Raw genomic sequence first — 16,499 nt, forward strand, 5'->3', positions numbered from 1 at the left:
ATACATTTTTTTAAAATTAAAATATATATTAAAAGTAGAATATATGCAATAGAAAAAGAAAAGTATTTACTTTAATAATAATTTATTGTATATTCATATATGTGATCATTAAAAGAGATGAAAATATTTAGGGTAATAGTGTAAAAAAAATAATAGTATAAAGTAAATATTATATTAAAAGTATAATAATTATAGTATTTTTAAAATTAAAAAATATAACACGTATTTCTAATAGTAGTATTTTAAACATGCGTAGTTAAAAATATTTAATAGTAGTATTTTAAATATAACATTATATAGTATACGTCTAAGTATAATATTAAGTTGATTAGTATTTTAACTCAAAATGACAATGATTGTGTAAACGTGCAGTATGGAATATTATCGGTATTATCGTAGTTGGATGTACGATAGAACATTTCCAGGAAGAATGGGACTTAAACCCAATTTTATAGTAGGAGTTGAAGGGTTTATCAGTTGGGCGTTTGCTCAGGAATTATGTCGAAGCGAAGGAGGAGTTAGGTGTCCCTGTCTTAAATGTGAATGTAGACCAATAATTAGTGACCCACAGGAAATAACAGCTCATTTGCATAGAAGGGGTTTCATTGCAAATTATTGGGTTTGGACGTTTAACGGTGAAGAACTGCCTAGTAACGTACCAGAGACTAGTAACTCTCATGCCTCAAGTAGTCGGCCGCCTGTGGAATATGAGGAAAACTTTAATCTGATTGGTGACATGGTTGAGGATGCTTTTGGTGTGAACGTGACTTATGATGAGCCTGAAGATTTTGGCGGGGAAGAGTTGCCGAATGAGGAAGCGCAGAAATTTTATCAGTTGTTGAATGAGATGAATACGCCGTTGTTTGATGGATCGTCTGAGTCAAAGTTATCAATTTGTGTGAGATTGTTGGCCGCCAAGGCAAATTGGAATGTTCCTGATCAGTGTTTGGAATTCTTCGTAAAGTTGATGTTGGACTCAACTGCAATGAAAGACAACTTGCCTACAACATTTTATGAAGCAAAGAAGTTGGTGTCGAAGTTGGGCTTAAGAGTAAGAAAGATTGATTGTTGCATTAATGGCTGTATGTTGTTCTACGACAATGAGTTTGGTACTCAAGATGGGTTGTTGGAGGAATGTAAGTTTTGTAAGAGTCCAAGATATAAAGTTCCCAGTAGAGCCGTTAACACTAATCAAGACCGTGTAGCAGTAAAGTGCATGTTTTATCTTCCGATAATACCAAGGTTAAAAAGAATGTTTGCTTCAATGCACAGTGCAAGTCAAATGACATGGCATCACACAAATAACACAAGTCCAGGCACTATGCGACATCCATCTGATGGCGAGGCATGGAAGCATTTTGATCGAATGCATCCTGATTTTGCCGCAGAACCTAGAAATGTCAGGCTTGGTTTATGCTCTGATGGATTTACTCCATATGTCCAAGGGTCGGGAACCGCATATTCTTGTTGGCCAGTTATTGTAACCCCTTACAACCTCCCTCCTGAGATGTGCATGACAAAACCATACATGTTTTTGACGTGCGTCATTCCAGGACCTTCGAGCCCAAAAGCAGGAATTGATGTGTATTTACAACCTTTAATTGATGATTTGAAGAGATTGTGGATTGGAGAATGGACTTATGATATATCACGTAAAGAAAACTTTATAATGCGAGCTTCATTGATGTGGACCATCAACGACTTTCCAGCATATGGCATGTTGTCTGGTTGGGGTACGCATGGCAAAATGGGTTGTCCGCATTGCATGGGAAACAACAAAGGGTTTACGTTGGATAAAGGTGGGAAAAGCTCGTGGTTTGACTGCCACCGAAGATTCCTACCACGAAATCACTCTTATAGAAGAAACATGACAAACTTTAAAAAAGATGTACGAGTGAAAGATGCGCCTCCGCCTCGATTGTCACCATGGGCTATATGGGAACAAGTTAGTGAGCTACCAAAATTTACAGATACTGGCAAAGAATGCCGAATTGAAGGATACGGAGTCACGCATAATTGGACAAAAAGAAGTATATTTTGGGACCTCCCGTATTGGAAAGATAACTTGTTGCGCCATAATCTAGATGTTATGCATATTGAGAAGAATTTTTTTGATAATGTATTTAACACAGTGATGGATGTGAAAGGCAAAACGAAAGATAATGAAAAGGCCAGAGAAGACATGGAAAAATGGTGTAACAGAAGAGAGTTGGAGTTGAGGCCTCTACCGAATGGAAAGTTGTTAAAACCCAAGGCTTGTTTCACTCTGACTTCCCAAGAAGCCAAAGCTGTTTGTCGATGGCTAAAAGAATTGAGAATGCCCGATGGGTATTCATCAAATTTATCAAGGTGTGCTGACCCTAACACTGGGAAGTTGCATGGAATGAAAAGTCACGATTGTCACATTTTCATGGAACAATTGTTACCAATTGCATTTGGCTCGCTACCCAAACATGTTCTTGATCCACTGACTGAAATTAGTCAGTTTTTTAGAGATATTTGTGCGTCATCTTTAAAAGTGGAAGACATCATGAAGTTGGACCAAAACATTGCAATCATTCTTTGTAAGTTGGAACAAGTATTTCCGCCTGGTTTCTTCGACTCAATGGAGCATTTACCTGTGCATCTTGCATATGAAGCCTTTCTTGGTGGACCAGTTCAATATAGGTGGATGTATCCGTTTGAAAGGTTCATGGGTGATTCAAAGCGATCAGTGAAGAATAAAGCAAGAGTTGAAGGTTCTATCTGTGCACATTACCTGCATCGAGAAACATCACATTTTTGCAGTCATTATTTCAATCACTTGATGTTAACTCCTAGAACCATACGGAATCCGGTAAATGTCAACCAGAGGAGTCAATTCACCTTATCAGTATTCGGTCTTCCAGGTCGACCTTCTGGAAAGAAGAGTGTGCATTGGTTGACCCAGAAAGAGATGCAGTCCGCACATGTCCATGTCTTGATCAACTGCGTCGAAGTTAAACAATACCTTGCATATTCCATTTCTATAAAGGACTACTCCTTTAAAACAATAACTATTAAACATACAGACTTGCATATTCCATCATAATTCATTTTGTTTAAAAATGAGTTATAATATGGAGCATGTTTGATTTTATATCAATTTAATAATTGAATTCATCAAAAATTCATCTTTTGGGATATTGAAAATCAGTAAAGGGAATTGTGAATTGGTTTGATGTTGTTAGCCTGCTAATTGGGAACTGGTTTGGTATTGGAAATTTGTTAATGTTACATGTTTTTAATTTATTTCAACCTTTCAGTAGCTAGAAACCAATTCGGATTATTCATACATAACATAGTTGAGAGATATTGAAGTATGTTGAGGAAGTTAATAAGAATGGTTTAAATTAAGAGAAGAACCAAAGCATCAAAAATTGTTTGAATTAAATAAAATTCATATTAATCAAAACTATCTATAACTCAGATCTTTCTCTTTTTACTTTTAACCCACTTTTATGTTCAAGCACTGTAAGACACTGAACAAGTAAAACTGAATATAACTAAGCTAGCACTGCATACATAAATTAAGAATCATTTTCTATCAACATGTGCACTGAGACAGAGCCCATGAACACTAAAGTTCAAATTCAAACAACCAAATCTAGCAGTTGCATGGTAAAAGTAGAAGCTAATCAAGTGACAAGAAAGATAGAGTAACTACGACTTACATTGAATGGCTAACAAATTGTAACTTTACACGTTACAGAGGCCCTTGGGAATGAGGATATTAGTCTTGTTAGTCGAGCATGTCTAACTTTCCTTATTTTCATGGTTTGTAAAACTTCTGCATTCCTCAAAATATAGCTTACTAGCAGAAGCTCACCTTGAAGGCCTAAGAAGTTGAATAGATTGCATGTTGTAAGGTGTAATGAAAGGCATTGTGGAACAAAATCCGGGTCTACCCAATCTTCTCTATCATCTCTTTTAGTCCGTATTTTCTTGTCTACTTCAGCCTATTAACAATGCACATAAAAAAAACATAAAATGTGTATTAAAATCCCACACTAGATGAGGCGAAAAATTAATAGACAAATAATATATGATCCTCAACAAACCTGATCAATGTGAAGCTTTTGAAGCTTAGGAAAGTGGTTGAGAAGTTCTACTAATAACTGCCAACTATAACTAAAAGAAATAAGTTCAAGTTGGGTCAAATCGTGAAAAGTAGGAATCAATTCATTCGAGGAAGGTCCCTAGTTCAAATATGTAGAAAAATCATTGTTAGGAATGAGAGTAAAATTGTCACACACAAAGCTAATAGGAAAACAAAATACATGTCAAGCACATATTTCCTTTCCAAACAAACCTGATGGATTTTAAGGCGCAGAGAATGTGTTGTGAACTGTTTTCAACGGAAAATAACACGGAGTACAATCAATATCAGCTCTGGTCAAGTTCGTCAAGCAAAAGCTGTTCCACTCGCTACAAGTTAGAGATTCATAAGAATCAAACTCTATATTAGATGTTCCTAAATCCTCGAGAGTTGGACATCCAGATAGAAACGTGATAAAGTCTCGAAGTTTAGGGAAAGAAATATATTCCAAATGAAGGGTTTTGAGAGAAGGAAGTAGAACAGAAGAATCTGAAAAACCCTCTGCGGAAACTAAAAAGCTTGAGAACCACAAGTGTTTTGCAAGTGAGAATGGTGATGGGAAATTTAGGAAGTAACACCGAGCTGAGACGGAGAAAAAGGTACTCAACTCTTTGTTGTATGGCAAAATTGAGCCATTTGGTTTAGTGATCATGAAGCACTGAAAAAGATGTCTGTATGTAATGTCAAGATGGAAAGTCTTAATGGGAAGTGTGACATCTCGCGAAACCAAAATAGAGTATACAAAATCTTTAAACTCAGATGCTGTGATTCGTTCTGTAAGTGTCTGTTGGAAGCGCAAAGTGGGAACTGAGAGCCATAGATGTTTCCACCTCTTTGAGAGAATGCTTGTAGCGACGGATTGTTTGGTTTGAAGAAAAGAGAGAATGTGACAGAGAATAGCGTCTAGTAAATTGCTTATTATATCAGCCATTCATATTTTTCGGTTCCGAACAACAGAGGAAGAAGAAGGACTGATTATGGAATTTGGTTTTTGTTTTCAACGTATTAGGGTTTAACCAAGAAAAGGAAAATAATGATAAATTAAAAGACGAACATAAAATTTTCAATTTTCACATACAAACAATAATATACTTTAAATTACAAATTAATATCTGTAACAAATTATTTATAGCAACAAATTATATAATATAGATACATTTATAAAGATATAGAAAAATAAATATTTAATAAAAATATGAAAAATGTATATAAATAATAATTGACCTGTCTTTCAAAAACTGGAAAAAAAAAACTTAATTTATATATTTTGTTTTCCATTCAAAAAACATTGATTTGTATTTAATTTTTATATACATTAAAATCAATCCATTTTAAAAGTGCACTATTAAAAACAAATATTAAAATTATTTAATATGAATGAATTTATATATTATCAAAAAAAATCTAATTTAAAACTGCAGTATTCTTAGAAAATATTAAAATTATTTAATATATATGCATTTATAAAGTTATAGTAAAATGAATATTTGATAAAAAAAGGAAAAATTGAAAAATATTTTAAATAATATATCCGTTTGACATCGAAATATATCTATCATATAAAAAAAGTCTACCATTTCCTCATCTCTTAGCTATGCCACATCAGCCTCTCTTCTCACAAAATTCCACATCATCCCTTTCCCATTGTAGGATTGAACTTTAAACCTCCAACCTCTCATGATCTCGCAGTTACAAATTATTTACTTTCTCTGGCCATTCACATTCACAACTGCTTACAGCACTAATGACCTCATATAATGCTTCTGCCTTCCAAGCCCCTTCTGCCTTCCACGCCCTCCATCTTCCACATTCCAAAACACTTTTATCATTACTATATATAACCATCATACTTTCACAGTATCTATCATGTTCATCAAACCTAATCGTGGAAAATTTTGGTTTATACTATTTTTGCAATTACAGTCATTCCCACTACTATTCATGTGGAAAATTTTGGTTTATACTATTTTTGCAATTACAGTCATTCCCACGACTATTCATGGACAACCCGGAATTTAACATTTTTTTCTTTCTTTTCTTGATAGAAAATATATTTCATATTATTTGCATGTTGAATTTGTAGTGTATCATTCTGAAGTACTAATTGGTGTTTCATGTTATTTGCAGGTTGAATGTGTAATGTATCATTTTGAAGTACCAATTGGCGTCACTCCATAGTATATGGTTCGTTTTTTACATGGTTCGTTTTTTACATGGGTTGTTTCCAATCCCTATTTTCTATTTTTTAGTAACAATTTAAATATTGTCCTAATATGTGTTTTGGATTTTTTTCTGGTGCAGACAGTAGAAAACATCGTCTATACGATTCGTTTGAAATAAATATTCTTCTTTGATTGTCCCGAAAGTTTGAGCTGTAGAAGTAGAAATCAAGTTGGCTGGTGTCAATATACAATGGAGAATCTGCTTGAAATTACTGGGTTATGCTTGCGCAAGTTTTGTCAAAAATGTATATATTATACTATGTAAATAACATGATATTTTATATTAATTCATAGAATGAACTTTAACTTTTTATATTTTAAGTGCAAATATTAATAAATAAATCTTAATTGATTGATTTTATGTTTGAGTGATATTTATATTAAATCTTAGTAATTATAGAAATTGTAGATATTATAATATGTAAATAAGATAATATTTTATATTAATTCATAGAACTAAAGAATAGAATCAAAGAGTAAAGAAAAAAACATTATATTTGTTTAGGTAAATAAAGAGTTTTAAAATGAAAAGACATAAATCATTTACCTATAAAAAAATTAAATATCATAATCATTTTACTTGATTGCAACTTTAATTTTTAATTTAATCTGATTGCAACTTTTGATTTATTATTTTTAATTTTTTTTATTTAATGTGATTACAATTTTTAACTTCTTATCCATAATAATTCAAGCATTATGGTCGATTTGAACGTGATTTTAAAGAATGGTTTGTTGAAATAATGAAGCAGCGCACCTATTTTCTTGATATGGAAATAATTGGTATATTATTGCAAATTTTAATAAATAAATTTCATTGATTAATTGATTTTATCTTTGAGTGATATTTATATTAAATCTTAGTAGCTATAAAAATTATAGATATTATAATATATAAATAACATAATATTGTATATTAATTCATATAACTAAAGAATATTTTAGTTAGGTCAAATTAAAAAAATTAAGTTTATCAATATATATATATATATATATATATATATATATATAATTTATAAAGTTAGTTTTATAAAATATTATTTATATTTATTTATTCTAAGGTCGAACAAAAAAAATATAGAATATAATAAAATATTACAAATTCAAAACATATACATAATTTTGAAATGTATAAGAAAATAGAATCAAAGAATAAAGAAAAAAACAGTATATTTTTTTAGGTAAATAAAGAGTTTAGAATGAAAAGACATAAATCATTTACTTATAAAAAAGTTAAATAGCATAATTATCTTTAGTAATCATTGATCGATTGATTGCAACTTTTAATTTATGATTTAATGCATGTGATTGCAACTTTTGATTTCTTATTCTTTTAGTACTTACCATATGTATATTTAAATTATTAGATTTGAGAAAATATTGTACTTTTATATCTTACAAAATTATATTGTTTTTACAATATTGTATGATTTACCTAAAAATAATATAATTTTGAGTAAATATTGTACTTTTGTATGATTTACCTAAAATTATCTAACTTTGTAAGATATAAAAGCCTTTTTAACGACCCATACCTTAAAATCAGTACGTTGGGAATAATTTAATTGATATAGAATCAATACATTAAAATCATATCAATTACTTACCAATATCTTAATTGGTATAAAATAAATACGTTACAAATATATTTAGTACTCCAATTATATTGATGTTGTATCACCAAAAATTGAGTGAATCATATTATCATTAAAAATTAATAAATATAATTTATCTCACTTGATTTCCTTCAAAATTATTTAATAGAAACTTTCCAAAATAATGAATTTATCAACATAATTTTGAAACCAAATTTCATATGGTTAGAAGATTTTTAACCTCTCATTTAACAAAAGGATAAATATTATTAGATACATATTTTAATAAAATGTTTTAGGCATATCATTGCTTTTATATATTGTATGAAGTTTTTTGATAAAAAATTCATAGATATTATTATAAAAATAAAGTATATTTTCAAAATATTTAAAATACAACATGTGCCATCGTCATTCTCTGTATAGAAAAACTAACTACTATTTTCTATTTTCACTTTAATAAGATTTCTTACTAATACTACTAAATTATTTAAAATATAAAATATGAAAGTTATATATATATATATATATATATATATATATATATATATATATATATAAATGAAATTTTTTAGAGATTATTAAATAAAATAAATATATTAGATCTATTGACTTTTTTTAAAAAAAATATTTAAAAATAACTATGGGTGTTAATAAGCATAAGTAATCGAATGAAACATAAGTATTGTATGAATAAATAGTAATAGAATGAAACATAAGTAATGTATGAATAAGTAGTAATAGAATGAAACATAAGTAATATATGAATAAATAATATCAAAATTGTATGATATTTTTTATTAATCATACAATTTGTTTGTAATTTATAAAATTTAAAATTTAATTGAACAAGTTCATCAATAATCAATATATATATTTATCTATATATAATATAATATAATATAATTGAAATATTACCATTAAAACTTTAATGGGTCAATTCTATCCAAATACAAAATAATATATTACAGATACACACGGGTAATTATATGGTACACACATATGGTACTGATATTAACACATTTAATTAAATGTAATAACGAGAATAATTTTACAATTGATTTAAATAGTTGGCTTAATTGCAACTTTGGTCCCCCTATTTTGTCTTTTTCTCGATTTTAGTCCCCCCATTTTTAAAACCACGATTTTGGTCCCCTTTTTGAGTTTTCTAATGAAAAAGAGACAGGAATAGGGACTAATTTTGCAGAAAAAAACAAAATAGAGGGACGAAAATTGCACAGAAAACTTAAAAAAGGGACTAAAATAGTGATTTTTAAAATAGAGGGATCAAAATCAAGAAAAATACAAAATAGGAGGATTAAAGTTGCAATTAAGCCTAAATAGTTTTATAAATAATTCCAAAATAAAAATATTTATATATAGGAATAATTAACTATTGATTCAAATATTTTATATATGGAATAATATATTTGATTTGTAAATTGAGTTTAATCAATTATATTAAATATTTATTATTAATTGTATTATATAATTTGATAGAATATTTCTTCATTATAATTTGTCAATTTAAGATTTTTGTTATTATAAAAAAATTTAATTATCATCAAATATTTTTAAACAATGTTAAAATTAATTTATTTTTGTTTCAAAAATATCATCAAAATATTGAATATTAATAGAAACATGAAGTTACTGATAAAAAAATTGAATATTAAAGGGAACATGTAGTTATTAATCAAAATATTGAATATTAATAGAATTTTTTTTAATATTAATGGGTACATGAAGTTACTAATCAAAATATTGAATATTAAAGATAATATTAAATTACTGATCAAAATATTAAATGTATTGAATATTAACGGAAACATGAAGTTACTGATAAAAAATGGCATGTTAACGAGAGCATAAAGTTACTGATCAAAATATTGAATATTAACGAGAACACGAAGTTATTGATCAAACTATTGAATATTAACGGGAAAACAAAGTTATTGATCAAACTATATTGAATATTAACGGGAACATGAAGTTATTAATCAAAATATTGAATATTAACGAGAACATGAAGTTAGTAATCAAAATATTGAATATTAACGTGAGTATTAAATTACAGAGCAAAGTATATAATATTAACGGGAACATGGAGTTACTGCTAAAAATATTGAATAATAACAGAAACATGGCATTATTAATCAAACTATTGAATATTAACAGGAACAAATTTGAAACATTAACAGAAACACGAAGTTAGTGATCAAAATAATGAATATTAATGGGAACTTGAAGTTATTGATCAAAATATTGAATTTTAACGGGAACATGAAGTTACTGAACAAAATATTGAATATCAACGAGAACACGAAGTTACTGATCAAAATATTAAATATTAAGGGGAACATGAAGTTACTGGTCAAAATATTGAATATTAATGGGAAATGAAGTTTATTGATCAAAATATTGAATATTAGTGGGAACACGGAGTTACTGATCAAAATATTGAATATTAACGGGAGTACGGAGTTATTGATTAAAATATTAAATATTAACGGGAGCACAAAGTTAATGATCAAAATTTTGAATATTATCGAAAACATTAAGTTACTATCCAAATTTTAAAAATTAACAGGAACAAATTTTGAATATTAACGGGAACACAAAGTTACTAATCAAAATAAAAAATGTTGACGGGAACACGGAGTTATTGACAAAATATTGAATATTAACAGGAACATTAAGTTACTGATAATTTTTTTGAATATTAACGGAAACGAATTTGGAATATTAACGGGAACACGAACTTATTGATCAAAATAATGAATATTAACGGGAACAAGGAGTTACTGATCAAAATAATGAATATTAACAAGAACATGAAGTTACTGATCAAAATTTTGAAAATTAACGGGAAGAAATTTGAAATATTAACGGGAATACGAAGTTACTTATCAAAATAATGAATATTAACAGGAACATGAAGTAACTGGTCAAAGTATTTTTCTATTAATTATGCATTTTGAATGAATCATTATTATAAATGGAGTTTGTAGTGGTTTCTCATTGGCCTACAAGACAGAGCTGATAGTTTGAGATTGGGCTGATAGTTTGTAGTTATAATTGAGCCAAAATAATTAATTTTCTCCTTAGCTAGCAAAAAATAATCGATTCTCCTTAGCTGATAGTTTGAGATTGGGCTAATAGTTATCACTAATTGAATTATATAATTTGATTGAATATTTCTTCATTATAATTCGTGAATTTGCGATTTTAAAACTTTTCCTTCATTATAATTTGTTAAATAAAATATTACTATTTTTATAACTTTTTCAATTTTACCCAAAACTTAATCTTTACCTAATATCTTTTATTTTTCTCAATCACAATGCGCGAAAACGACGGGTACCCGTGCGAGCGCACGGGTAAGACACTAGTTGATATTGAAAAGAAAAAGAATTTGTCTTTTTTAAAAGATTATGTAGCCCAGCAAAATATGAAATTTGGCTAATTTTTTGTTTAGTACACAAAATAGTACTAATATTAATAGAAATATTTGATTTTGCTATTTATGACCAATCATGACGTTAGAATTTGTATGGAGGATCACGGTTGGATCCGTTGATCGAATGCTATTATTTTTTGAAATGACTTACACTTACTCTTTTTTTTAAGCCACATATATTGTAAAGAGAACTAAATGTTCTCAACCAGATTACAAAAGATAACGAGACCAAGCTCGACAAAAAGAAAAATTACAAATCAATCGCAATTTAAGATAAATAAAACAATAAATTTTTACTAAATTCATTAAAATTGCAATTTGGATGATAAATCTTTCCCATCTATAATAATTACACATAACCAAAAAAAGAAAATACAGATGCCGCCAATTTGCCAATTTACTGCGCAAGTGTTCAGTTGCGCACTAGTAATTATTAGAGATGTGCTATTTATATACTGGGTTTTTTACATTGTATTTTACACCTTATACCTTTATCAAATGAAAATGTTTTTTCACAAAAATCAAGAAAAAATAAATTATTAAAAAAATAAAACCTATGCATAGTACAGTATGTATTGAAATACAGTGTTAATGTAAATAATTGGTGTACACTTAGCATTTCTGTAATTATTAACCCCTATACCGTACAGTGTCGTAGACAAATACTATTTCTTAACCTTTTTTTATTTGTAGCACTCATAGTCATAGGAACAACTATGGAATTTAGCCTCTAGATAGAAACTAAGCAACACTGATTTTAAGAGTCAACAGCTGCTTCAGAAAAAAGTTATCAAGTAAGATTCATATCTCTTAAATTTGTTCTTCACTCATACATAATCACTCACCATTCATTTTCATCAAATTAAATTATTCAATGGACTAATACTATTTTAATTTTTATTTAAAAGTTATTGATATTCAAGTATAGTTTTAAACTTTGGTATTCAAACTTATATCAATTAGACTAGTTTTTAATTTAAAACGAATTTTTTCATCTTATATCACTTTCATTAATATATGTTTTTCATTTATTATATTAGTGGAAGAAATATGTGTGTCCTCGGATAAAGAAGAAGTCAATGAAGCAAATGATAAATGCGGTGATAGTTTAGAAGCAAATATTTTTCATGATGTTGAAAAACCTCGTGTCGGAATGATATTTAAATTTAAAGATGAACTTATAGACTATTACAAGAGTTATGGTCAGTTTATGGGTTTTGGAATTACTAAACTTAGTAGTAAAAATGAAAATGATAGGAAAAAATATTTTACTCTAGCATGTAGTCGTGGAACAAAGTATGTGAGCAAATCAAAGAATATTTTTAAGCCAAACCCTATAACAAAATCACAATGCAAGGCTAGATTAAATGCATGTATTTGCTTAGATGGAACTTTACTATTTCAAGAATTGTTCTTGAACATAATCATGATATAATTGTCCTACTAAAGCACGTTATTTTAGTAGTAGTAAGAATTTGGAACCTCGTTTAAAAAGGAGGTTAGAACTCAATGATCAAGCTGGAATTAACGTAAGTAGAGATTTTCAATCTTTGGTTGTTGAAGCGAATGGGTATGAGAATCTAACGTTTGGTGAAAAAGATTGTAGAAACTATATTGATAAAGTAAGGAGACTACGACTTGGGGTAGGAGATGTTGAGGCAATTCAAAACTATTTTGTTAAAATGCAAAAGCAAAATAGCCAATTCTATTATGTGATAGATATTGATGATAAAAGTCGTTTACGAAATGTATTTTGGGCAGATGCAAGAAGTAGGGCTGCATATCAATATTTTGGTGAAGCTGTAACATTTGACACCACTTACTTAACAAATAAATAAGACATACCTTTTGCCCCTTTTGTTGGAGTAAATCATCATGGTCAATCTATGTTGTTGGGTTGTGCTTTATTATTGAACGAGAATACTAAGACCTTTATTTGGTTGTTCACAACTTGGTTAGAATGCATGCATGGACGTACTCCAAATGCCATAATTACTTATCAAGACAAAGCCATGAAAAATGCAATTGAGGTTTTTTTTCCAAACGCTCTGATAACACGATTTTATATCGTATATTTAGCTTAAAATCCATAGATATTTATAGCATTTTCCGTTTATTATGTTAATTTATTATGATATTACGCGAGTATTTGCTTTGTTTCAGGTTTTACACTTCAATTACGACTATTTGCGAAAAGGAAAGAAAATAGAGCTTAAATGACCGATATTTATGCCTAAAAGACGAAAAAGGAGTGCTGAAGCGAAAGAGGGGTGCAATTAGGACCCAAAAGGCCCAAAAGAGATATTCAGCCCACCATGGAACCAAAGGCGCGTGGCCCAAACCTGCCCAGCAAGTGGAGACGCACGTCTCCACGTCCTCTATGCCACGTCAGCAAAGGGAGACGCACGTCTCCATGTTCCTACATCTTCTCCACTTGAGACGCACGTCTCAAGTCAGTCAAGCTGCCTCCTGAAGAAACGGAGACGCACGTCTCCACGCCCAGTCTGCAAAAAGTTCCTCTTTTCACGCAACGTCACAGCAAAACCTCTCCTATAAATAGGACCTGCTATCTCACTTCCAAAGGGTCCGATTTCCTGCCAACGAAGTGCTGCCGAAATTGTACCGCGAACCGCTTTTCTTTATTCTGCTTTCATTCAACCGTTTATTTTCTCACAACGATTTCTACACTGGAAATTGTTGTGAACTTTTCGTAGATCTAGCCTTACGTTAGATTTATCGTTTTATTTCCTTGTTTTTATTTTCTGCAATTTAAATTCCGAAGAACGATCCAGCCAACCTGTGGTGGAAGTTCAGTACTTGAAGATCCAGTTACCATTTATTTAATTCAGGTTTTTATTTACCGCCTTATTTATATTTGTTTGCATGATATATTATATGCCATTTAATATGCTTATTATTATGAACCGAACCGATTTATGCATGTTTAATCGTATTAATATGTCTGGCTAAATTACTAAAGGTGTCGGTATGTAAAGTAAGTTAACCGTAGGGATCCGAAATAAATTGGCTTAACTATGTTTTATTAATTATCACTTATTTTTGGTTTATATGTCTAATTTAATTAGTAAGTCTTAAAACCAATAGAGCGAAAGTTTGAGGGGTTAGGACGGTCAAAGGTTAAAATCAATAGAGCGAAAGTTTGAGATCTTTAACCAGATAGTAGACATAGGACATTAGTTTTAAGGATGGCGAAAGCGTATTAAAACTAATTGGAACTTATTTATTTTCAAAAATTGTTTTTACACTCGAGCGGGATGGCGAAAGCGTACGTTAGGGTTATTAGCTTGCTCCGAGTCAACAGAGCGAAAGTTTGAGATTAGGAGATTTAAATAGATAACAACCTCGTAAAATAGGCATTTTATTAATTACATTGTTTCCAAAAAGCTCTTCTAAAATCTAATGGGATGGCGAAAGCGTACATTAGGATTAGGATAGTAGTCTGAATCAACAGAGCGAAAGTTTGAGACGAGGATTTTTAATCAATGGAATTAGTAAAGATTTTTAATTTAATTATGCAAAAGCCAATGGACCTTCGGATTACCTTTAGTTAAACGAAATACATACTGATACCTGTCTTTTATTATTATTCTTTATTTTCTCACAATCACTTTCCCTTAGGAACAATCGAAATTTTAGTACTCCTAGCTTTACATAGTAACCTTAGATAACGGTAGATCGATTCATAGTCCCTGTGGATTCGATATCTTTTAAAACTACACGACACGACTGTGCACTTGCAGTTATCAGATTTATAGACACGTAAAGTCGCGATCAAGTTTTTGGCGCCGTTGCCGGGGACTATTTAAGTCGATATCGTAACTCACTGTTACACCGTAGAGACTAGGATTATTCTTCCCTTTCTTTCTGAACGATTGTATGCCAAATACTCGTTCACAAGGAGGAGATTTAATACAACGAATTAACGAGATCGAACGTTTCATTAACGTCAAACGTCGAGCTCGCAATCTTCCCGAAGTAGACCCAATTCCGATTGATCAAGAATTGATTTTTACTGATCCAACGAATCAATTCACCCCAAAGTTAGAGATGGCTGCTCTTCGTCCTCTTAGAGAATATGCCGCTCCTTCGCGCGCTGAACCACACTCGAGTATCGCACCACCTGCGATTGAGGCGAACAATTTCGAACTGAAACCTTCACTGGTCCAAGTTGTTCAACAGAATCAATTCTCTGGAAGCCCTGTAGACGACCCTAACCTCCATTTATCTGTGTTCGTGCAATATGCCGATACTGTCAAAGCTAACAACGTTAGTTCCGAAGCTATTCGATTACGTCTCTTTCCTTTCTCCTTGAGAGATAGAGCTAGAGCGTGGCTTCAATCCCTGCCTTCGAACTCCATAACCACATGGGACGAATTGAAGAGAGTATTCTTAGCTAGATATTTTCCGCCTAGCAAAACTGCTATGCTCAGAGGTCAAATCAACGGATTTACCCAGAAAGATAACGAATCACTCTTCGAAGCTTGGGAACGTTATAAGGACATGCTTAGACTATGCCCTCATCATGGACTCGAACCATGGCTGATCATCCATACTTTCTATGGTGGTCTCTTATATAACACTAAAATGACTATAGATGCCGCTGCTGGCGGAGCATTAATGGACAAGCAACATGATGAAGCATATAACCTCATAGAGAACATGGCACAAAACCATTACCAATGGGGTGGAGAACGAGCCGCTCTAGAGAAAGCCCAAACCAAAGGAGGAATGTACGAAATAAGTGGTATAGACCGCGTTAACGCGAAAGTAGACGCTTTAACTCAAAAGATCGAGAACTTAACCGTCACTCCATCAGCCACCGCTGCTGCTGTAATACCTAACTGCGAGATCTGTGGATTGACTGGACATGTAGTTGCCGAATGTCAACTCTTGACTGGAACCCCATCTGATCAAGTAAATTACGCTCAAGGAAACCCTTACTCTAACACGTACAACCCTGGATGGAAGAACCATCCGAACTTTTCCTATAAAAACAACAATGCGTTGTACGCACCTGGACAAGCACCTGCTGTACCACCTGGCTACCAAAAAGCGCCTGTAGCTGCTCAAAACACTCCTAGGAA

General features: G+C 30.9%; 1 non-coding gene across 1 annotated transcript; it reads right to left on the bottom strand.

Annotated features, from left to right (window-relative positions):
• Positions 1–15,837: 15,837 nt before the first annotated feature.
• LOC131615285 (small nucleolar RNA R71) lies at positions 15,838–15,944 on the bottom strand. Its single transcript, XR_009287708.1, has one exon. It is a non-coding gene; the product is annotated as a small nucleolar RNA R71 (small nucleolar RNA).
• Between the last annotated feature and the right edge of the window lie 555 nt (positions 15,945–16,499).

The sequence above is a fragment of the Vicia villosa genome, linkage group LG6 (assembly GCF_029867415.1).
Source record: "Vicia villosa cultivar HV-30 ecotype Madison, WI linkage group LG6, Vvil1.0, whole genome shotgun sequence".
NCBI classification, from domain to species: domain Eukaryota; kingdom Viridiplantae; phylum Streptophyta; class Magnoliopsida; order Fabales; family Fabaceae; genus Vicia; species Vicia villosa.